The following is a 24,631-nucleotide window of genomic DNA, read 5'->3' on the forward strand; positions in this document are numbered from 1 at the left end:
AGTCGGATATACATGGGAGTCATTAGTGCTGTTTGCCAAATATTTCTGGTTCTCTTCCCTCCCAAGTATAATGCAGAGGTACAGGCAGACCGCTGAGTTACTGCGGGTTCCGTTCCAACAGAACGGAATAATAAGGTGAATACTGAAATAAAACCAGTCACGTGAATTTTTTGGCTTCCCAGTGCATATGAAAGTTATATTTACATTTACTATAGCCTATTAAGTGTGCAGTTGCATTAGCCACCCCCCCCCCAAAAAAAAAAACCCATGCACACATACCTTGACTGAAAGATACTTTATTGCTAAACCATCATCTGAGTCTTTAGCAAGTCTTAACCTTTTCATTTTAGTCACATCAAAGATCACCAGTCACAGACCACCATAACTGATATATAATAATGACCAAGTTTGAAATCGGAGAAGGCGATGGCACCCCACTCCAGTACTCTTGCCTGGAAAATCCCATGGGCAGAGGAGCCTGGTGGGCTGCAGTCCATGGGGTCGCTAACAGTCGGATAGGACTGAGCGAATTTACTTTCACTCTTCACTTTCATGCATTGGAGAAGGAAGTGGCAACCCACTCCAGTGTTCTTGCCTGGAGAATCCCAGGGACGGGGGAGCCTGGTGAGCTGCCGTCTATGGGGTCGCACAGAGTCGGACACGACTGAAGCGACTTAGCAGCAAGTTTGAAATATCGCGAGACTTACCAAAACGTGACAGAAACAGGAAGTGCCTAAAAGCCGTTGGGAAAACGGCATCGACAGACTTGCGCGACGCAGTGCTGCCACAGACCTCCCGTTGGTTAAAAATGCGCTGTCTGTGAGGCACAATGAAACAAGGTATGGCTGTCCTTGGTTCGTTCACAGGCGGGAGAAGCCATGTGACTGTTCCCACAGTTTGGCCCTGTTCCCACCACGCCCCAGTAGCCGGAGTGGCCCCTCATTTTGTCAGCGTTGCCCTGTGCCAGGTTCCCCAGAGCTGCAAACGCCGCCTCTCTCAGTGACACTCAGGCAGGAGCGTCCGGGGCAAAGCTAGCTGGATTCCAGAGGCCCAGGCTGTCTCTCAGCTCACACTTAGCCGTTTCCCTCCGTGGCACCCACACAGCACCTGGGGGCAGCTTGCCGCGCTGAGCTCATCACCAGGCCCCACAGGACTGGTGTAACTTGGAGCTGCTTGGATAAAAGTATCCAGCTCTTTCTGGGCGATGAATTATTTCTAGGGGCCCCCAAATTGTTCCTCTTGCACTCTGGCTTCTGTAGGTCGTCGTTGTTTAGTTGCTAAGTCGTGTCGGACTCTTGCGACCCCATGGACCGTAGCCCGCCATGCTCTTCTGGCCCTGGGATTTCCCAGGCAAGAATACTGGGGTGGGATGCCATTTCCTCCTCCAGGGCATCTTTCTGACCCAGGGAGCGAATCCGCGTCATCTGCAGACGGGTTCTTTACCACTGAGCCACCTGGGAAGGCTAAAGCTTCTTTTGGGCTTTCCTATAATTCCAGAGGACAGGGCTCTGTGTTTCAGCCCCGGTGGCAGACAGAGGCTTACCTCAGCCCCCATGAGAAATCAGTGATTATTTTGGGATTGACATGTATACACTGCTATGCATGGAATAGATAACTAGTGAGAGCCTGCTGTTTATCACAAGGGGCTCTGCTCAGTGCTTTGTGGTGATCTAGATGGGAGGGAAATCCAGAAGGGAGGGGAGATGTGTTTACATGTGGCCTATCCACTTTGCTGTACAGCAGCAGCTAGCACAAAGCTGTGAAGCAACTATACCCCAATAAATTTTAAAAAATAAAAGAAAGAAAATAAGCATTGGTGAGGGTGTGAAGGGAACCCTTGTGCATTACAGATGAGAATGGAATATGTTTCTATGGCACCATATGCCATAGAAACCAGCAAAAAGCTCAATCTAGAGTAACCCTATGACCCAGCCATCTCACTCCTCAGTTCACCCAAGAGAACTGAAAACATGTCCACACAAAAACTTGTCCACAAATGTTCACAGCATTATTTATAAAAGCCAAAAAGTAGAAATAACCCAATGTCCACCAATGGATAAACAAAATGTGGCAGATACAGACAATGGAATATTATTTGTCCATAAAAAGTAATAAAGCATTGATGCATGCTACTGTGTGGATGAACCTTGAAGGCAGGAGGCAATGTGAAAGAAGCCAGCCCCAAAAGGTCACATGTGATATGATTCTATCTGTATGAAAATGTCCCGAATAGGCCAATCCATAGGGACGGAAAACAAATTAGTGGTTGCCTGGGAGTAAGTGAGTAACGGGTACCGAATTTCCTCTTGGGGTGATGAAAATATTTTGGAACTTGGTAGAGATGGTGGTTACACAAGGTTGTGAATGTACACATTACTAACATGGACTTACTATATACCACAGGGAGCTATATTCAATGTCTCGTAATAACCTATAATGAAAATGAAAAAATATATATATGTATAACTGAATCACTTTGCTATATACCTGAAACATTGTAAATCCACTGTACTTCAATTATTAAAAAAAAAAAAAGATTGTGAATGTACTAAATGCCACTGAATTGTATACTTTTAACATGGTTAATTGTATGTTATGTGAATTTCACCTCAATTTTTAAAGTATCAGTAATTAGAAATGTGTGTGGAGGAGGGAAAGGCAGGCAGGCAAGGATTGTAGAGGTGTGACATCCAGTCCCAGAAATGCCCAAGGCCTCTGCCTGGCCCCAGATGCCTTTCTCATAATCTCAATGGAGCACAGAGACTGACACATAGTAGGTGCTGTCCTCCCTTCCACCCCCACCCCCACTACCTGCTCACTATATAAAAAAGAAAAAATTCTTTTCACCCCCATCATTACTGCTCTTGAACCTTTGGACTGAGTCCTGCCTGCCCTTAGGGAGGGTCTTGTTTACCTTTGTGCCCTGACCACAAGCCTTGGCTTTGGGATCTGTGTTACCTCCGGCGTCGCAGGAGAAAACACTGCCCAGTTCTAGCTCCAACTGGTGTAATTACACATTATGCCAGGTCTCTGCCACTGTTTACAGAGCCAGCATCATAATTAACTGCTTATTAGGGTCTTTCAGGCCCGGCTGGGATTCCCCAGTTGTAGCGATCTACACCGTTTTCTGGCTATACCCCCTTCCCTGGCCATTCTGCAAAGACCTGGTTTGGGTGGCCACTGGCTGGGAGTCCTCACACGCCTTGAAAAGTTTCTTCTCTGGCAGTTCCTGAGGCTCCTGGGGCTGGAAGCTCTTCTTGAGGATGTTGAGAGGAAGTATGGGCGGGGGCAACAGCTATGACTCTAGCCACCTCTGTCCCTCTTGGCCAGAACAAGAGAACGTGTTACCTGCCGGGCATGGAATAAGGTGGATGGAGAGATAAGTAGCTGTATCTCAGAGCCCAGGGGACTCAAGTCTAGGTGGGGGATGAAGAAGGAAGAAGAGGTGGTCACGTCCTGTCAGATTCTAAGCAAGACCGGCTATGGAATTTTGGGGGCCCAGTGCAAAATGAAGATGTGGGCCCTTTTGTTAACATTATTGAGAACTTCAAGACAGTGACAGGACATTAACAAGCATTGCCCTTCTAAGTGCCAGGCCCTGTGGAACTGTACAGGTGGTGCACCCGTGAAGCTGGCCCTGGCTCTGAGCCTCAGTAACAGCAAACGTGAATTGAGCTCTTACTGTATGCCCACGGCAGGAGACAGCAGGGGTTAGGGACGCAGATTTCAGCTCTACCTTTTATTCTCTGTGTAATCATGGACAAATTATGTAGTCTCTCAGTGCCTCAGCTTTGTCATCTGTAAAATGGGGGTGACACCAATTAAAAGTGAAGATCTGTGCCTGGCATGTAGTAACCACTATGCAAGCGTTCACTATTATTTGCAAGGATGAATTTAGTTTATCTCCAGAACAATCTAGGGGGTGGATGCTATTACTATACCCAGTTCCAGGTAGGGAAACTGAGGCACACACAGGTTAGGTAACTTAACCTCAGTCACTCCAAGGCAAGGCTCACATTTGAACCCAAATGCTCTAGCACCTGGGCTTTGGTGGTGATGTTGGCACAGAAGAGGGGGAAGACCAGGATGAAGAAGCAAGAGGGGAAGGCCTTGAGTCTACTCTCAGGGGTCTGGGGGACACACAGGACATCCCCGCTGTGCCTGGCTGTGAGCCCATGCTCCTTAAACATGAATAGAATCGAAGCACGGACCCTCCTTTGTGCTGGACACTGTCTTACCACTTGATTCACATCTCAGGGTGTGTTTGATGATTTCCCTTGCAGATGAGGGCCCTCATCCAGCGCCAGGAGACGTCTCTGGGCCAGCGTCACCCAGCCAGGAAGGGGCGAGTCAGAGTCTGCCCTCTCGGCTCTCTTGGATCCCAAAGTCCTGGCTCTTTCCTGCCCAGCCAGCTCCCCTCCGGAAGGAAACTCTGCCCAGAAACATGCCCGGTTGGCACTACTCAGCCTGGGAGGCTCGGTCGGCCCAGATCCTGTGAATGCCGCCTATACCGCCCTTCCTCTGGGCCGTAAAGACCCTCTCCTCTCAGCCCTGCCCAGCCCAGGCATGTGAAACAGTGAGACCACCTGAGGTATGTACTCTTCACAGTGCTTACTGACAGACGGGGGGCCTCTGTAGACCCCTCACCTCCATGGTCCTCTGCTCTGTGGCTCTGAATAGAGTCCCCCAAACCCAGATGTGCAAGGAGGGTGGAGCTGGGTCTCCACAGCCGAGGATTCCTAGGGAAAACTCTCCGTGACCGCCCTCTTGGGGCCCGTGACCCGTCCACACCCAGCCTGGCCTTCAGAGAAGCCCGGGCGTGAGTGAGGTAGACGGTGAGTTTAGCTGTGACTATGGGGCAGGGCAGGCCTGCGAGCCACCAGAGGGAGATGGGAATGGGGCCTGTGTCAGCTGAGGCAGGCGTTTCCAGGGACAGCCCCGCCCCTACTGCAGGTCAGTTTTTCCTCTTTTGGGGGGCAATCACGCACCCACTGCAATCTGCTTCTTTTTCATTACTTTTTATCTAAATACGATTTTGGACTTACAAAAAAGCTGCAAGGACAGTACAAAGAATTCCCACACACCCTTCACCTGGATTCCCCAAATGTAAACGCTTTATCACTTTTGCCTTATTCTTTTCCATTTCTCTCTAGATAGATATACATAGAAGAGGAAGATTTTTTTTTTTTTAGAACTGTTTCACAGTAAGCTGCAGACGTAATACTGCTTTTACCTCTAAATACTTTAGCATGTGTTGCCTAAAAACAGATGACATTCTCTTACAATATGATATCTTCCAATATAATTACCAAAATCAGGGAATGACCACCAAAACAGCATTCTTGTCTAATCACAGACTTTACATGGATCTTGCCATTTGTCCCAGCAGTGTCCTTTATAACACAAGGAAACTCTGGACCCCATATGGCATTCAGTTCATATCTCTCAGCCTCTTTTAATCTGGAAGTGTTCCTCGGTCTTTCTTTCTTTCAAGGCATTGATGACGTTCTTGTAATATTTATTTTTTCGGCTGCGATGGGTCTTAGTTGCGGCATGTGGAATTTTAAATTGCAGCATGTGGGATCTGGTTCCCTAAAAGAAACTGCAAGTGTTCCTGTTCAGTTGTGTCCAGCTCTTTGTGACTGCTTGCACTGCAGCCTGCCAGGCTCCTCTGTCCTTGGGATTCTCCAGGCAAAAATACTGGAGTGGGTTGCCATTCCCTTCTCCAGAGGATATTCCTAACCCAGGGATCAAACCAGGGTCTCCTGCATTGCAGGCAGATTCTTTACCATTTGAGCCACCAGGGAAGCCCTAGTTCCCTGATCAGGGATCAACCCTGGGTCCTCTGCATTGGGAGGATGGAGTCTTGGCCACTGGACCACCAGGGAAGTCCCAAGACATTGATAATTTTTAAGAGAAGTGGTCAGTATATTACAGAATGCCCCCTCAGTTTGGGTTTGTCAGATATTTGTGATTATTTTCAGGTGTTACACTTTTGGCTGGATGATCACAGAAATGTCTTGCATTCTTCCCAATGCATCTTTATCATTTTGCTCCATTCTGGTGATGCTGACTGTGATCCCTGGGTTAATGGACCCTTCTGTATTTTAAAGCTAGAAAGCAAGCAAACAAGCACATACAGATAGCAAAGCTTGAATTCTAGTCATACCCTCTTAGCTCCCAACTCAGAAGTCACAGAAACCCGCACCACCAATTTTTTTGCCCATTCAGAAAAATATTAATGTTTAAGTTATCTACTGCTGCATAACAAACCATTCTGAGACACAGATGCTTTAAATGTTAACAACGGCTATTTTATTGCTTATGATTCGATGGGTCAGGAATTCAGGAGGGGCCCTGCTGGGCTGTTCTTCACCTATGTGGCTACACTCTCCTGGGAGCATGGCTGGGTCTAAAAGATCCAAGATGTCCTCCCTCCCCTGTCTGGTAGTTGGTGTTGGCTGTCTGCCGGGGTGCTTGGTTTTCCTCTGTGTGGCCTTTCCAGCTGGATAGCCTGAGCTTCTTGATGTGGTGAACAGTGAAGCTGAAAGACTTCATAGGGCTGAGGTCTGGATGTTGACCTACCTCACTTCTGCTGTATTCTATCCTGAGGCGAGCCCTGACTGAAGCAGAGGGGAGATAACCCTGCCTTTGGGTGTGAGCAGGGGCACTGCCAACTGCAAAAGAGCAAGCTGTTTGCTCAGCTGTCTTTGGGGATGGAGCACACCAAGGGTCCCTGCTTACTCACCCAGAATGTACACGAGAGCACCCAATGAGGAACTGGGCAGTCAGCCTGTGCTGTGCCTTTCCCAGAGGAATATCAATCCCTATGCTTGGAACGTTTCCTTTTCACTTTCCTTTTCAAGTCTGTGGAATGCCAAAAGCCTTTCTGTTATATCGTGATATCTGTGGAGTGAATTTCAGATAACTATTTTATCTACTACTAGGAGAAGGAAATGGCAACCCACTCCAGTGTTCTTGCCTGAAGAATCCCAGGGATGGGGGGAGCCTGGCGGGCTGCTGTCTGTGGGGCTGGACAGAGTCAGACACGACTGAAGCGACTTAGCAACAGCAGCAGGGGCAACAGTCCCTTAGAAGAAATGGAGTAGCCCTCAACAAAAGAGTCCAAAATACAGTACTTGGGTGCAATCTCATGAATGAAAAAATGATCTCAGTTGATTTCCAAGGCAAACCATTCAACATCACAGTAATCCAAGTCTATGCCCCAACCACTGATGCCAAAGTACCTGAAGTTGATCAGTTCTATGAAGACCAATAATACCAAAAAATAAAAAAGATGTTCTTTTCATCACAGAGGATTGGAATGCAAAAGTAGGAAGTCGAGATACCTAGAATAACAGGCAAGTTTAGCCTTGGAGTACAAAATGAAGCAGGGCAAAGGCTAACAGAGTTTTGTTAAGAGAACACACTGGTCATAGCAAACACCCCTTTCCAACAACCCAAGAGATAACTCTGCATGTGGCCATTACCAGATGGTCAGTACTGAAATCAGATTTATTGTCTTTGCAGTCGAAGATGGAGAAGCTCTATACAGTCAGGAAAAACAAGACTGTGAGCTGATTGTGGCTCAGATTATATATATATATATATATATATATATATATATATATATATATATAATATCACAAAATTCAGGTATAAATTGAAGAAAGTAGGAAAAACCACTAGGTCATTCAAGTATGACCTAAATCAAATCCCTTTTGATTATACAGTAGAGATGATGAATAGATTCAAGGGATTAGATCTGGTAGACAGATTGCCTGAAGAACTACAGACAGAGGTTCACAACATTGTACAGGAGGCAGTAACCAAAACCATCCCCAAGAAAAAGAGACACAGGAAGGCAAAGTGGTTGTCTATGAGGCTTTACAAATAGCTGAGGGAAGAAAAGAAGCAAAAGGTAAAGGAGAAAGGGAAAGATATACTCAACTGAATGAAGAATTCCAGAGAATAGAAAAAAGAGATAAGAAGGACTTCTTCAATGAGCAATGCAAAGACAGAAAGGAAAACAATAGAATGGGAAAGACTAGAGATCTCTTCAAACAAATTGGAGCTATCAACAGAACATTTCATGCAAGGATGAGCTCATTAAGAAGAGGTAGCAAGAGTACACAGAATAATCATATAAGAAAGGTCTTAATAACCCAGATAACCACAATGATGTGGTCATTCACCTTGAGCCAGACATACTGGAGTGTGAAGTCAAATGTGCCTTAGGTAGCATCACCATGACCAAAGATAGAGAAGGTGACAGAATTCTAGCTGAGCTATGTCTCAAATCCTAAAAGATGATACTGTTAAAGTGCTGCACTCAATATGTCAGCAAATTTGGAAAACTCAGCAGTGGCTGCAGGACTGGAAGAGGTCAGTTTTCATTTCAGTTCCAAAGAAGAGCAATGCCAAAGAATGTTCAAACTACCATGTAATTGTGCTCATTTCATATGCTAACAAGGATATGCTCAAAATCCTTTGGTTATGCTTCAGCAATATGTAAATTGAGAACTTCCAGATGTGCAAGCCAGCTTTAGAAAAGGTAGAAGAACCAGAGGTCAAATTGCGAACGTTTGTTGGATCATGGAGAAAACAAGTGAATTCCAGAAAAACATCTCCTTCATTGACTACGTTAAAGCCTTGACTGTGTATCACAACAAACTGCAGAAAATTCTTAAAGAGATGGGAGTACCACACCACCTCCTCACCTGTCTCCTATATCTCCTGTATACAGGTCAAGAAACAACAGCTAGAAACTTACATGAAACAATGAACTGGTTCAAAATTGGGAAAGTAGTAGTCAAGGCTGTATATTGTCACCCTGCTTATTTAACTTCTATTCAGAGTACATCATGCAAAATACTGGGCTGGATGAATCACAGGCTGGAATCAAGATTGCTGGGAGAAATAACAACCTCAGATATGCAGATGATATTACTCTAATGGCAGAAAGTGAAGAGAAACTAAAGAGCCTCTTGATGAGGCTGAAGAGGAGAGTGAAAAGGCTGGCTTGAAACTCAACATTAAAAAAACGAAGAGTGTGGCATCCAGTCCCATCACTTCATGGCAAATAGAAGGGGGAAATGTGGAAACAGAGACAGATTTTATTTTCTTGAACTCCAAAATCACTACGGATGCTGACTGAAGCCATGAAATTAACAGACTTGCTCCTTTGAAGACAAGCTATGACAAACCTAGACAGTGTATTAAAAACCAAAGACAGCTCTTAGCCGACAAAAGTCCATATAGTCAAAGCTATGGTTTTCCAGTAGTCACAAATAGATATAAGAGTTGGACCATATAGAAGGCTTGAGTGCCAAAGAATTGATGCTTTCAAACTGTGGTGCTGGAGAAGACTGTTGAGAGTCCCTTGGACTACAAGGAGATCAAACCAGTCAATCCTAAAGGAAATCAACCCGGAATATTCATTGGAAGGACTGACACTGAAGCTGAAGCTCAAATACTTTGGCCACCTGTTGGGAAGAGCCAACTCATTGGAAAAGACCCTGATAATAGGAAAGAGTGAAGGCAAAAGGAGAAGAGGGTGACAGAGGATGAGATGGTTAGATAGCATCACTGACTCAATAGACATGAATTTGAGCAGACTCTGGGGAGTGGTAGAGGACAGAAGAGCCTGGCGTGCTGTAGTCCATGGGGTTGCAAAGAGTTGGACACAACTTAGGAACTAAACAACAACAACATCTGTGGAGCACCTACTGTGTCTGCAGGGCTCAGTGCTGAGGATGGAGGCATGAAAATGAGTTAGTCCTTGCTCTCTGGGAGGTCACCACCTAGAGATAAAACTGACCTGTAAACAAACCATTGCAGGTGGTTGTCAAGAATGTAGGTGTGTCAAGGGTGGAATCCAGAGGAAAGGGGGGCTGAGTGTGCCTGGGGTGGGGGGCCAGTAAGGGTGCTGGGGATGGGTCACAGAAGAAACCATGCAAGAGTGGACTCCTGAAGATGAAGCAGATGGGCAAGTCAGACAGAGGGGGCAGCCTAAGATGGGCAGTGGGTGTATTTGGGGAATTACCTCTACCCAGGAATCAGCAAGATATGGTAAGGCTGGGGGAAAGTGCAGAGATCAGACTAAGGGATAATCATTGCTAGAAATCTACAACCTACCAGCGCTGGTATTTCCACCTCTTTCCCTCTCTCCCCTAAGAGTGTTTGTCAGCCCAGTTCTAAGACCTGAGCCTGGAGACTCAGCAGAACCTCCATTCAGTGCAGACATGGGACAAATGAGGAAGGTGGAGAGGACTTGGTAGAGAAACTAATTTCATTTACATATCTAAGAGCTGAGACAATGAGAAAGGACACGCTGTCTGGGAGTTCTGGAGTTTGGAATGGGGGGTGCAAGAATGGGGGAAGGATGAGACAGCTCGTATTCAGTGTTGCCATGGGGTTTGGACTCCATACAGTAAGGATTTGATTACTGTTTGATAGCTAGACGGCAGTTCTTCACATACAACTAAGTCACAGAAAGAGCCATATGGGGACCCATAATTTATATTTTTTATATTTATATAAATATAAATTTATATTTTTATACACAAACACAATAGTCATGAGGGAGGTCACAGATTTAAAAGGAATGTATTCTTGAAGATCTTTACATAATAAAAACCTCAACTAATCCAAGCATAGCCCTGAAAGGGGTGGTAAGCCTGTCTGTTTATATCCATTAAAACGTTTCTAACACATGGCAACTGTGCGCCACCGTTTAAATTTCGCTCGAGCCACTCGGTTTTGAAATTATGCAATTACTGATGTCTTTTTTTTTTAACTGCAGAAATTTGCATGTTTCTACGTTTTGCACCTAACAGGAGGCTTTATTTCCTACATACAGTATTTCTGATTTCAAATTCTTTCTTCCCCATGGTAGACCCACCCACACAAAGAAGGGGAGACAATGCAGTGGGGAGGGTGTCTTGGGAAGAATCCTGTGGTTAAGAGGGGACCCCTGAGGGTTTCTGATGAAGTCTTCAGAATGAGACAACAAACCCTCTCAAAACAAAATAGGGTTCTGTTTCCAAAATGTTACAATGAAAGGCAATGAAAGGTAACAGAGGGAAATCCCTACTAGAACTCACACAGGTGGGCTGATTTTCCAGTTTAGGCCAAATAACTCAGCGGTGGAGAACTTAGGTTCTTTTGGTCTTTGCCACCTGCCAGCTTTCTGACCTTGGGAGACTCAGTTTCCTCATCTGCAAAAAGTGGTTACTAATAGCCACCTCAAGGTGGAGATAATAAGTAGCAAGGTTCTTAGCACAGGGCCAGGCTCAGTAAATGCTCAGTAACAGGTAGCCATCACAGTTTATTGTTGTTTAGTCGCTAAGTTGTGTCCCACTCTGCAACTGTAGCCCGCCAAGCTCCTCTGTCCATGGGATTTCCCAGGCAAGAATACTGGAGTTGGTTACCATTTCCTCCTCTAAAGAATCTTCTCAACCCAGGGATCAAACCCTTGTTTCCTGCATTGGCAGGCAAATTCTTTACCACTGAGTCAGTCACCTGGGAAGCCCACAAAGAAGGCAGTGGCAACCCACTCCAGTACTCTTGCCTGGAGAATCCCAGGGACGGGGGAGCCTGGCAGGCTGTCGTCTATGGGGTCGCACAGAGTCAGACACGACTGAAGCGGCTTAGCCACAGCAGCAGCAGCAGCACCTGGGAAGCCCTAGCCATCACAGTTACCGTTGCAACATCACCTTGGCCTCCATGCCTTACTTATCCGTTGATGATGTTTTCCCATCCAGACAGTAAGTCCCTGAGGGCTCTCTGGTGTTTACAATCCCAGCCCAGCACACAGAGCTCACCCAGGGTATGCAGAGTGTCTGTCTCCACACAAGTCACCCCACACAGTACCATGCAGAGAGAGGGTGAGGATAGAGGAGGCATTTAATATGCCCTCGAAGCTCTTTCCCCTCTTCCTTCCATATTCCAATTCCAGGAGCTTCCTTGCTATCTCTGGGGTGAGGATGGGGGAAGCAACCCCTACCTTCTCCATTTCAGATGTGCAATCCCCATTTCTCTGGGCCCCACCCTTCTACTCTAGGGTCGATGGAACACTAATAAAAGTCACTTAGCCTCAGGTACTGGGGACTCAAAGGGGCAGATTTGCATTTAAAAAAAAAATCGCAGGGGAGCAAGGGCCTGCCTAACACAGAGAAAGTGCTCTCTAATGCTCATGTTAATGAAGGAAATGTGGAGACTTGGGCCAGCTATCTAGGGAGACTTTCTGAAAGAGAATTATCTCCTACCTGCTCAGCCTACAGAGGGCTGGTGCTGTCAGCACCCTAAGTATCAGTTTCCGTCCCTAAACAAAGGTTGACTGAGACCACAACTTGGAAAGGAAAGAAAAGAACGTTTACAGCACCTGTTGCATCTCTGACTTCGAATCTTGCCAAATTTCCCAACCCCCAGCATTACTGTGACCTCCATTTTGCAGGTTAGGAAACTCCTGTTCAGAGAGGTTAAGTGACTGACTGGAGAACACACAGCACAGCCTATAGGCTTCAGAGCTGGTATCCAGACCTGATCTGTGCCACGCTTAGGAAGGCCAGTGTGCTTCCTTGCATCTTTCTCTCCAGCAGAGGCCGACTCAGAGGAATGGAATGTCTGACATTCAAGGGCCTCTCTGACTCCCCCAGAAGCTCCTGGGGGATCTTGACTCATGTGCAGGAAGTCAGTCCCCTCAACCTCCTTGCCCCTAGCCTGCTGGCCGGCCTCCTCCCCAAATCTACCAGATGTCTCAGCGTTCTCAGAACCCACCTTGCCCTCCCCCTGGAGCTTTAGTACATAACGTCCCTGAGTCTGATTTTCCCTTTCCCCACCCCTTTTCCGTTGAAAATGCCTTCACCTCCTCAGTAATCCAGACCAAGTGTCTCCCTGAGCTTACACATATAATTCACACCCTTGTTTTTTTCTCCCATTCAAGGCTGCCATGTACCTTTCTACAGGTTGTGCACTGCACAACTCCAGAGGGACCGTTTGCAAAGATCACAGTGACATTGCCTGGAGAATGCCCACGGACAGAGAAGCCTGGCAGGCTACAGTCCATGGAGTCACAAACAGACACGACTGAGCAACTAACATAGCGCAAAAGTTGCGATAATGTCTATTTGTGGCTGTAATCTGAGGGTAAGGAGGAAAGCGTATAATCACCACACCCAGTGCCTAGGACAGGGCCTTAGCCTTAGAGTGTGTTAGTGACTCAGTCTCATCCTGTGATAGCCCATCAGGCTCCTCTGTCCATGGGATTTTCCAGGCAAGAATACTGGAGTGGGTTGCCATTCCCTTCTCCAGAGGATCTTGCTGATCCAGGGATCAAACCAGGGTCTCCTACATTGCAGGCAGATTCTTTACCGTCTGAGCCCCCAGGGGAGCCCCTGCTGCTTAGTTGCTTTAGTCGTGTCCAACTCTCTGCGACCCCGTAGATGGCAGCCCACCAGGCTCCCCCGTCCCTGGGATTCTCCAGGCAAGAACACTGGAGTGGGTTGCCATTTCCTTCTCCAGTGCATGAAAGTGAAAAGTCAAAGTGAAGTCACTCAGTCGTGTCCGACCTCAGTGACCCCATGGACTGCAGCCCATCAGGCTCATTCGTCCATGGGATTTTCCAGGCAAGAGTACTGGAGTGGGGTGCCATTGCTTATCAAATGTTGAATGAATGAATCTCACAAGATACGACTGTAACATACAGAGACACCCCTCCCCCCCAATACCCCAGTGCTTGCCCTTCCAAACAAGTGTTTCCCCTGCCATAGCCACCCCTCCAGGGACTTACTCACTTATTCCAGGAAAGCTCCCAATGCTTAAAGCCCTTTTGGAACTCCTCTCTGGGGATTTCCTTCAGAGAAAGGCTCCAAGTCACCCCTGCTCATTATTTTGCAATCATGATATTTTCTCATCCAAAGTGATCCCAGCCAGCTTCATCTCCTACCTTGTTCATCAGACCTGGCTCCATTTAACCTTGGGCTCCATCCAGAAAGCAGTCCACTCTCCAAGACTGAAGACCTGCTGGCCGCTGAGGAAAGTCAGGACAAATTGTTGAGGCGCCAAAGGCTCATCAGCAGCCAGTTCCCGAAGTACCCTGCCAGGGCTGCTGTTCCGTGGGCGGGCCGGCCAGCCAAGGGTCGGGCTTCCCTGGGGCCTCCTTTGAAGGAGTATGCTTTCTTCGCCATATATGTTCTGGTGTGCAGACTTTGAAAATCCACTTCTAATTTCCAGACTTGTCAGGAATTTGACAAGTGTTAGTTACTGAGCATTCATTGGGTGCTACAATATTTTATGAAAATTGTCCCCTTCAATCCTTTTAACCATTGGGTGGGATGGATCTAACTCTTCCCATCTTACAGATGAGGAAATCGAGGCTTGGAGAGGTAAAGAGACCTACTCAGGGGCTGTACTGAGTGACTGAGGAGCTGAGATAAGGACCTGGGTCTGTTGGCCTTCAAAGCCAAACTGTTTTGTGTTGTCTTTTTACTATAAGCACCAACCTTGCCCTTTTGCCCTTCAGACACTGTTTTCTGTGCTGTTTTTGCCGTCTTAGAGGTAGAAATCTGGATTTCATGTGATTCATCCTTCATGGAGGCATTTGCGGCTCTTCTCTGTTGCCAGCAGGAAGTGCTAGACTCCTGCCCCCAGTGCTCCTCTGATGGGGTTCATTTGTGTAAATCCTCCACACTCCTCCCTGGTCTCTGGTTGGGTCAGGGATGCTGTCACTAGGTATGACACCGGAATCAAAATGTGGCCCATATTTAGTACTATGCTCTAAAACAGGTAAAACTGGATGTTGTTGTTGTTGTTTTTTCCAGTTAGATACTACAGCTCTTCACCCTTGCATATTCAAAAGTGTGGGTCACAGAGCATTAGTGATACATTTTAGTTGTTTATTAATTTCTGTCCTGGCTCTGTCCTCCATGTTCAATACATTTCAAACATGCTGAGGATTAAAGACTCAGTCAATACCTCCTAAGCACTCCTTCATGTTCTAGAACAGGGGTCAGCAATCTATAGCCCTTGGGCTAAATCTAAACAGACACTTGTTTTTATAAATAAAGTTTTATTGGAACACAGCCACCCCCATTTGTTTACAGAATGTCTGTGGCTGTTTCCATGCCACAAGGGCAGAGTTGAGTAGTTAACCGTATGACCCTCAAGGCTGAAAATATTTCCCCTCTGACTCTTTACTGAAAAAATGCTGTGACCCCTGTTCTAGAAGACATTGGGTGTTTTTCTAACTGCCCAGCCTGTGAACCCCCATCTTATAATGAAAGAATCTCCCATCTAATGAGGTAGGGCTCACTGTTTGCCAGAGAACCTAAAAACACAGATACTTACTGCAGTGGGTTGAATAGTGATATGTCCACTATTTGGATATATCCAAAGATATGTCCACACCCTAAACCTCCAGAATCTGTGAATCTGATCTGATTTGATAAAAGGGTCTTTTCAGAAGCACTTAAGGATCTTGAGATGATGTCTTCCTGGATTATCCAAATGGACCCTTAATCCAATGGCAGATATTCTTATAAAGAGACACACAGAGGGGAGACACAGAAAAGTGGGAAAGGCCATGTGAAGACAGAAGCAGAGACTGGAGTGATGTAGCCACAAGGAATGGTAACAGCCATCAGAAGTCAGAAGAGGCAGGGAAGAATTCTCCCCTAGAAACTCCAGAGGAAGGGAAGCCATGCAAACACCTGGAATTTGGACTTCAGGTCCATAGAACTGTGAGAGAACAAACTTCTGTGGTTTCAAACCACCTGATTGCTGGTTATTTGTTAGAGCAGCCACAGGAAACTAATAAACTCACTTTCCCAGCTTCCCTTGCAGCTAGGCAGAGATGTATGACTTGACTCTACCAATCAGATGCACCTTCCTGCATTAAATGGAAACTAATGGTGGGAGGAAGCAGGAGCCACACCTCTCCCAGGGCCTTCTCCATGCTGTCAAGGATGACATTAGGAGCAGCTCTATCTTATTTCAGGGCTTCCCTGGTGGCTCAGATGGTAAAGAATCTGCCTGCAGTGTGGGAGACCCGGGTTTAATCCCTGGGTTGGGAAGATACCCTGGAGGAGGGCATGGCAACTCACTCCAGTATTCTTGCTGGGAGAATCCCATGAACAGAGGAACCTGACAGGCTGCAGTTTGTGGGGTCGCAAGAGTTGGACATGACTGAGTGACTAAGCACAGCACAGCGCAGCACCATGGTATTTTCAGGGCTATCAGTGGCTGCAATTTTCGTGGCATTGGCCAGTGTCCAGAGTTATTAGTGACGATGGGGCATGTTACTGTATCTGTGCCGGAGGGGACAGTAGCAACATCATTATTGGATGGCTTTGTGGGTAATTTAGGATGTAACTTTTGCCTGCACAAACTCCAGGTTTAATTCACCAACTGGAATTCTGCAAGCTACCCTCTATCCTTGGGACTCATTTATTTCATGATACAATTAGAGTTTGTGTCTGTTGTCTTCAGGAATGCACTAAGGCGCCTCCGCTCAGTGCAGAAGGACCAATGGTTCATTCCTCTTCCCAGCTCTTTATTCAACAGTGTCATGTTGGTAGCTTGCAAGTGTCAGTGATGGGAGTGTTTACACTATGGAAATTGGCAAGTGCTACAAATCAGAGCTTTTTGTTCCTTGAGGAGTTTATTTATCAACAGTAACACTGGATGTTTCCAATTAAAGCTCTGATTGATGGAGTATCTCATTTCATCCTTGTACCCAACCGATAAGACTTTATCATCGTCTTTCTACAATGAGCAGTCTAAGAGAGATGAAGGGATTGTTCAAAGACATACATCTATGAGGTAATAAATCAGGGGTCTGAACTTTTGATTTCCCATCTTCTAAATCAAAATAAGGCTAATGACCACTTTTTTTTCTTTTTGAAAGTGAAGATTTAAAGCTAGGCTGCCCCAAAAAAGCAAACAATAAAAACCACACAAACCTCCACAATACCCAAGGGACACTGGCCTAAACTCATCCAAATCACCCAAGGTCTTACAGAAAAACGGTCCCTTCTGGCAGAAAGTTTTTAGGTGAAACTTTGGCTTCAGAGGCATTTCAGTTGGACCTGAAGCACAGTCTACCTTGCAGTTAAACCTGCCTTGATGCTTTCAATGAAGAAGGTGACAGCCCTCCACGTTTGGAGAGAAATAGACAGCAGGTGCAATGAACAGGCTTGAGGGAAGCAGACAGTCTCACCTTGATGCTCTGAGTCCAGGTCTCGCGCTGTGGGCACTGACAGATTTACCATTAGCAGGATCCATCGAGAGCCTTGGAGCCTCATCTCCAAGAGAGAGATTTATAATGCCCACACAGCTGTTAGACCACGGCTTCAGCCAGATACTGAGTTCTGGGCAGCTTCCTGTTGGAAGATGCATCCTTACTGGGAGAGGCGGGGGAGGCCACCCCCACCCTCTGTCCTCCACTGTCCTGACTTCATCCCCACTCATCTCCTCTCTGATAGGACCACACCTAGGGAGCTGTAGGACCAGGCTGCTTCCTGATCCCTGACCAGAGAGAAACCCGTGAGAACCTTTAGTGGGCCCAGAGACCCAAAGCCAGATGACCAACTCCTTCCTTTCCCCCTTCCTTTTCCTCAGAAACCTTCCTCAAGCAATCCTGCGGGCCTCTGCAGCTGCAGGTTGAATATAAGAGCAGGGAGGCCCATTTCTGTCAGGAAACAGCCCCTGGGGACTTCTTAACTGGTAGCTGGTGTCCCAGAGGCCCTTGTGCCAATCTGACATGATGCTGGGCAAGTCATCTTACCTCAGAGAGGCTCCCGAGGAACCAGGCCGCACCTCAGTCTTCCAAGACTAGGTTCAACTGTCAGGGACGCCCTCCCAACTTGACAACTCGGCAAGGTTTTTCTTCTATTCTTGTTTGTTTGTCTGGAGTCAGAAAACCGTCCCCTGTCACCCCGTGTCTCCAGGGACTACCACAGCAGTTCCAAGACTCTGGGGTTGGGTCTACTCTCCCCAGAGGCCCATCTTACCAGGGAAGCACTGGAGAGGGATGTGTCAGCCTTGGCTTGGACTTGGTGAACAGACTACATTCGTTACCACCATTCCTGGATCCTCTCCTAGACAGTAGCCCAGTCCCATTTCCCAGAATCTGGCACATAGGTGGTTCTTTGTAAGCATCTGTAAGACTCACCATTATCATTTCAGTCATCTCAAACCAGTCCATTTACTGATTGCGTTGATCCAACCAACAGAGCTGCCATTTGGGGCCTCTTACTGTGAGGCCTGCAGCCTGATATTTGTCATCCCAAGAGAGTGTATTACCGCAGCATTGTTTATTCATTCAGGCCCACACAGCTGAGATTCAGCAGAGAGGGGATTGGAACACAGGTCTATAGAACTCTGGGTGTCCCTCCAAACTCAGTTCCTTTCCAGGATACCTGCTCCCATCAAGCCGATCATCAGTTTCAGGGTCTGCAGACACACAGTCTTAGACCAGATCCTTTAGAGAGTAAATTTTTGAAAGTTCCACCTGGGAAATTCCCTGGCAGTCCAGTGGTTAGGACTCTGAGCTTTCACTGCTGAGGGCCCAGCTTTGATCCCTGGCTGAGAAACTAAGATCTCACAAGCCATGTGGTGTGGCAAAAACAACAACAACAAACAAAAAACAAACAAACAAAAAAAACCCAAAACAGTAATTAATTAATTTTTTTAAAAGTTCTATATTGAAGTCAGACATTCTTGATACAGGGGTTCTCAGAATCTCTTCAGCCCACACCTCCAAGGCTCCCCAGGAACCTAGGAGACAGTGAACTCTTACCAGGAAATCTTGTCACTGTTTCTATGGAATTGCCCTCCTCCCTTAGCAGCAGTGGCCTGAAGGGTCCAGGAGTGTGGGGTGAGTTTTCTTATCCCCCTCAATAGTCTTTTCACAGGGAGATGATGATGATGATGGTGGTATTATGACTTATGGATTACCACGGCTTGGGTCTGCACCATATACTGCGCTACACTCTCCCACATCTAATTAGTCCTTAATGAACCCTGTGCCAAAGGACACTATCCCCATTTCACAGATGAGAAAACTGAGGTTCCTGTCACAGGACTCAAACCTTATTCCAACCAGTAAGCCGCCTCTTACTCCATGACACACGGATGCCTCTGGACAAAGCTGACCATAAAAGGGCCTTTCAGAATTGATCTTGCAACTTGCCTCCTTGGCCTACAGGGCTTTGCCCTGGAGACATCAATAAGAGACTCAATTTACTTCTGTCCAGAAACCAGCAGGACCTCCTTGCCCCCAGGTAAGTGGGGCCCAGCATGGGGCCAAGGCTTCCTTGAGCCTCCTTTTGACTTGTCAGTGGATTCCTTCAAATCACCCCAGTTTTCCTGTGTTTAAACAGAAGACTAATCACAGCTAAGCAGTTTGAAGTCCTGGTCTGAAAAGCATCATTATTATCTGCTTGAGGGTCTTGGCATCTCAGGGCCTGAAGAAAAAGAACAACAACAACAAAATAATAAAATAAAACCACATTGATTTCTCATGCAAATTGGATTTGAAGAGGATCTTGGACTCTGGGTCTCTGAGTTCCCAGTCACCCACAGAGGAGGGCACACCCCAGGGGGGCTGTTGCCCTGGGCAAAGAATTTCCTCTCATCAAGACAAAACACCAGATATGGTCATTTCCCGCTCTCAGACCCCACCGGAGGCCTGCCCCAGGAATGTGCAGCCTCAACCTAAAGTCAAAGCAGAATTCCTGTGTCTGTGATCACAGGGCTGTTCTTCTCTCCCTCCCTCCCTTCCCTGCCACCGCCTCTTCCCACCACGTGTGTAGACACATGTGCTCGCATACACATGCACACTTGTGCTCACAAGCACACACAGTTCTCACACGGACACACAATGCATTTACAGACACTCACATAAACACACACACACTCACTCCCTCACTGGCCCTTCCCTGTCAGTACTTGTTTTTCTCTGGCATTATTTTCCTCGACGTTTTCTTTGTGGTTTTGTCTGCTAATCACCCCCACTCGCAAGACCCTGGGATCTTCAGCCAAGATGTCGAAATACCTGATATATTTGCTCAGAGAGACAAGAGCAAATGCACCTCGGGTTTGATAGAGACTTGCTTCTCGTAAGTCGGCTATCAACTTCACCCTGCCCCCACCCTGCCAAAAAAAAAGCAAAGGGAAGGAAGTGGATTCTTTAAGGCCTTCTCCCTTCCTGGCACCCGGCACAGCCTTCTCACCCTCTCAGCCACCCTCAGAGATCCAGATTATTTTCTTCATGTCTCAGATGAGAACATCAAGGCGCAGAGAACTCTGTGACTCATGTTAGGTTAATGAATCTTTTCAAAAAGTATTTAGTGAGTACCTACTGGATGCCAGGCCCTGTCTTGGCAGTGAGGAATGCCACATTTGGACAGGACAAAGAACCTGGCCCCTGGGCACATACCCACAAGGCTGGCGAGTCAGAGGAGAACGAGGGGTCCCCCTCTGACCAGGTTAGAGACCTGGTTTCTCTAACTCCAGGTCCTTAATTGTTCTGTGTCCCTGCAGGACATGAGTGCCTTAGTCACTTTTGCCTTTGTGGGTTCCTTCCTCCATAATTATATTTTATGGCTGCTTTGGTATAAAGACAAATATAATCCAGGCCAAATTCAAAAGTAAAACATTTTCTTCAACTCTGAAAGTCAGGTTTTTTGCTTCTGATGTTCAAAGGAATGAAGACAGTTTCATGGGCCCTAGGCACTGTGCTGCTGCACACAGTGGGTCCACTGGGTCTCTGTGTCCCTGAACACCAGCGTGGGGTTACCTCCCCTTAAAAAGTGAGCCTTGAGATTGTTCACCACACCTGAAAGGTGAAAATACCCAGTTAGCCATTGATAGGCAGGTAAACAAAATGTGGTCCGTCCAGACAATGAAATACTGTTCAGACATAAAAAGGAATGAAGCACTGATACATGCTACAACATGGAAGAACTTTGAAGGCATGATGCTAAACGAAAGGAGCCAGTCACCAGAGGCTGCATGTTGTAGGATTCCATCCATCTGAAATGCCCAGAATCTGTAAATCTGTAGAGATAGAAAGCAGAGTAGTGGTGGCCAAGGGCTGGAGGGAGGTGGGGATGGGGAGGGGGTGACCACTTAACAGGTGCAGAATTTCCTTTTGGGGGTGACCAAAACATTTTGAAACTAGATCAGGTTGGTTGCATGACCTTTTGAATGCACTCAGTGCCGTTGAACACTTTACACTTTACAAGTGTTCATTTTATGTTCTTGAATTCCATCTCAATTAAAACAAAATAACACCGGTGCCTGAGATTTCCCACTCTAACTCACACTGGAGGCTTTGGGTAGGAGCTGCTGGCCATTCCTCCAGTATTTCCACTCCTGTCTCCCTCCTCTCGAGCCGTGGCCTTTTGCTGGAGTGATAGAAATGACCTTGGCCCAGGAAGCCTGGCTGTGCTTCCCATGTCCCAAGGGGCCATAGGCCAGAGATTGCACGTGGTGACTCCAGGGCCCAGTTTGGCCTGCTGACATATTTTCCTTGGCCCTTCCAGTGTTCTTAAGAATTTCCAATAGGTGCCAACATTTCAAAACCAAGAGATTTCACATGAAACAGACATGCATATTTCCATCTCCTCAGGAGAATTTTAGTATATGCACTGCTGAAGCGAGCACTCAGGAGAATTTTAGAGGCGTGCATCACTCTGAGCACCCATTTCCTTATGGCTCTGGGAAACAGGCTGTTGCTGTTGCCTTGTTAGAGGGGTCCCTTCTCTCCAGTTTGCCACATTCCCCACCACTCCTCATCATCTTGGACACCATTTGTTTCTCCTGGCTGACCCCTTTGGCAATGGAGTTTGTGACCCCAACCTTGGGAAAATAACACAACCTCTCCAGGCCCTCTCAGCAAAACCAGACAGGTGGATTTGGCAATGGTTAAATCTGACAGAGTCTATGATTCTTAGCAACAAACTGGATTGTCTACCTATAACTTTGCTGGACCCAGGAGTCCGCCTAATGTGAAGGTTTGACAATGGAGAGTGAGAAGTTGTGTTCAAGGATGCTACTGGTGCTGTGCATAGAATCCCTTTACAGAAACAACATGCCTCTTCCCCTGCCCCTGATCTGGAAGGAACTGGGAGTGTTAACTGCCCTTGAGAGGCATCCATTGGTCACCATCACTATCTCCCCTTCCAGGACTACACGATTTAGCAAAAAACAAAAAAAACAGCTAGCACCCAGTTCATTTGGAGTTCCAGAGGAACAGGGAATATTTTTAGTATAAGCACATCCCATGCAATGGCTGGGATGTACTTACACTAACAAGGAAGCTCGCAGCACTCCATTTTACAGAGGAGGAAAAGGAGACTTAAGAAGGATGTGTCACTTTCCCCAGTAAGTGGCAGAGCCAGGAGCCCAAGCTGGATCAGTCTGAGACTAGAAGAATCCTCAAGCCTGTGGCCATTAGGACTTCTGGAAGGATCAAAGGAGTGAATGCACAGGAAGCCTGGTTTTAGAAGAATAAGCCCTACTTAGGTGGGAGAGGTGGCTGCTTGTCTGTGCATCTGTGTCACTCTCCAGACTCTTCCACTGACTCCACTGACACAGCATCCAACACGGCATCCAGCACAGAGTAGGTGTTCATGCAGCATTTCATCCCAGCAAAGTGAAGAATGGATCCTGCAGAGTCCTGGGCATTCGACACAGGGCCTAGTGCATACTGCGTACTTGTTAAATACTGAATGACAGGATGATCATTTTGACAAGGACAGGAGACATTTCACTCTCTGACTAACATCAGAGGCCACCACACTGCAGGAAGCCCATGGTGGTCGCCTGCTGAAATCTACACACACCTTAGTGGCTGTGTCACCACCTACATCCGTCCCTCCCTCACCTGCAAACATGCTCTGAAATGCACTCATAATCATGACGGAAAGCAACATGTTCCCAATTTCCATATTATTAGAAAGAGGCGGAGCTCGCCATAAATGATTCAAGACATGTCAATCAAAGGACAATAATGATGCATTTATTTATTTTTGCCTCTCACGGCGGGCTTGCTTTGTTCCCGAGTCCTCCTTCTGGGGGGTTTCTGGCGCCCTCCTTTTCTTTTGAAGTGTGTTGGCTAATATTTTATTCATTATAGAATTTAACAAAGGCTGCAAGGTGCAAAGAATCCAGCATGGTATCTCTAAGAAAATGGTTAGCAGAATGACGTGAGGTCCTCAGGGCTCCGGTTAGTTCCAGAACATTCTGGCTCTTCTGAGTTGTTTCAGCCACTGGGAGAGCAGGGACACCACAGTGAGCAGGGCAGACACCATTCCTGTCCTCGTGGGGCTGACAGTCTAATGGTGACAATTACTGTGTGCCCTGGATGGGAGACTCAGCCTTTTTGGGCCTCCCTTCTCTGATGGTTGGTTCAGCTGCCAACCCTTACTGCAGCAGGAGTCCCAGGGAGCCCATTTTAACATATTTATTTATTTATTTATTTTTGGTTGCACCAAATCTTCATTGCTGCATGTGGGCTTTCTCTCCTTGTGGTGAGCGAGGCCTACTCTCTGTTTGCGATGCATGGGCTTCTCATTGCTGTGGCTTCTCTTGTTGCAAAGCACAGGCTGTAGGGCAGGCAGGCTCAGTCATTGCAGCTCTCAGGCTTTGTTGCTCCACGGCATGTGGAACCTTCCCAGACCAGGGCTCGAACCCGAGTCCTCTGCATTTTGCAGGGTGATTCTTTACCACTCGACCACTAGGGAAGTCCCCAGGTAGCCCATGTTAAACAGTTTCCTGGGTAGGGAGTGGATGAACAAGTCCATCAAAATGTGAATTGTCTTTGACACTGAGGCTGCACTCTCAAGAATTTACCTTGAAGAAACAATTGAGGTACCCAAAGACTTAACCGCAAGCAGCTTCCTCTTGCCTTCTTTCGCAGTGGGAAGAAAACTGGAAGCCCTCTATCCATGCAACAGACTTACAAAGTGGCTCCAGAGTCTGTGGTCTGAAAGTCTACACCGTACACACTTGGTACATAGCTTCTAGAAAACTCTATCAGGGCTTTCTGGTGTCTGGACCATAAGTGGTTTTGATTTTCTTTTTCTTTTATGAGTTTTCTACTAAGACCATCCACTGCTTACATACCTTGCCAAAAATAGAAAGTAAAAAGAAATATCTGTATTTAAGCCAGTCAATCGATGTGCTATTTCTGTGTACCTTCTGTTGTGAATGAAACACCACCATGTCACTGCCAAAGTCACTTCTCCCCAGATCTTGTGGCCACGGGGGCCCCTTCCCTGTGCTGTCAGCCAGGGTGTACATCGAAGTCTGAGTTGCCTCCCAGTGCCATGTGGGGCTTTTGAAATCAAGGCAGGTTGCGTAAGAGCGGCTTGCCCTGGAGACACGGGGCTGTTTATCACCCCCTGAGTTATTTTTATTGGTGTGTAAACCGAGCTCTCTTCCTTGAGAACTTCCTGAGGCTGTAGAGAATCCTGAAACCCCTGCCGAGGCAGGATGAGCAGTCTTGGCCAGAGCCGGCCTGGGATTTTGTAGGAGGCTCCCTGTCCAGAGTCAGAAAAAGATGTCAAAGGAACTTGACACCTGGGCTGGCATCCTGGCATGTCTGCCAGACCTGCCTGGTAGA

The 24,631-nt window shown here is 46.9% G+C and overlaps 1 long non-coding RNA gene across 4 annotated transcripts in view; it reads left to right on the forward strand.

Moving 5' to 3' along the window:
- LOC121816951 (uncharacterized) overlaps nucleotides 1-24,631 on the forward strand; it is a 282,412-nt gene that overhangs the window by 170,615 nt on the left and 87,166 nt on the right. For all 4 annotated transcript variants that reach the window (XR_009596876.1, XR_006056690.2, XR_009596877.1 and 1 more), the window contains one exon: nucleotides 4,284-4,591. This is a non-coding gene — a long non-coding RNA (uncharacterized LOC121816951). The remainder of the gene's footprint in view (nucleotides 1-4,283; nucleotides 4,592-24,631) is intronic.

The sequence above is a fragment of the Ovis aries genome, chromosome 17 (genome assembly GCF_016772045.2).
Source record: "Ovis aries strain OAR_USU_Benz2616 breed Rambouillet chromosome 17, ARS-UI_Ramb_v3.0, whole genome shotgun sequence".
Taxonomy (NCBI): domain Eukaryota; kingdom Metazoa; phylum Chordata; class Mammalia; order Artiodactyla; family Bovidae; genus Ovis; species Ovis aries.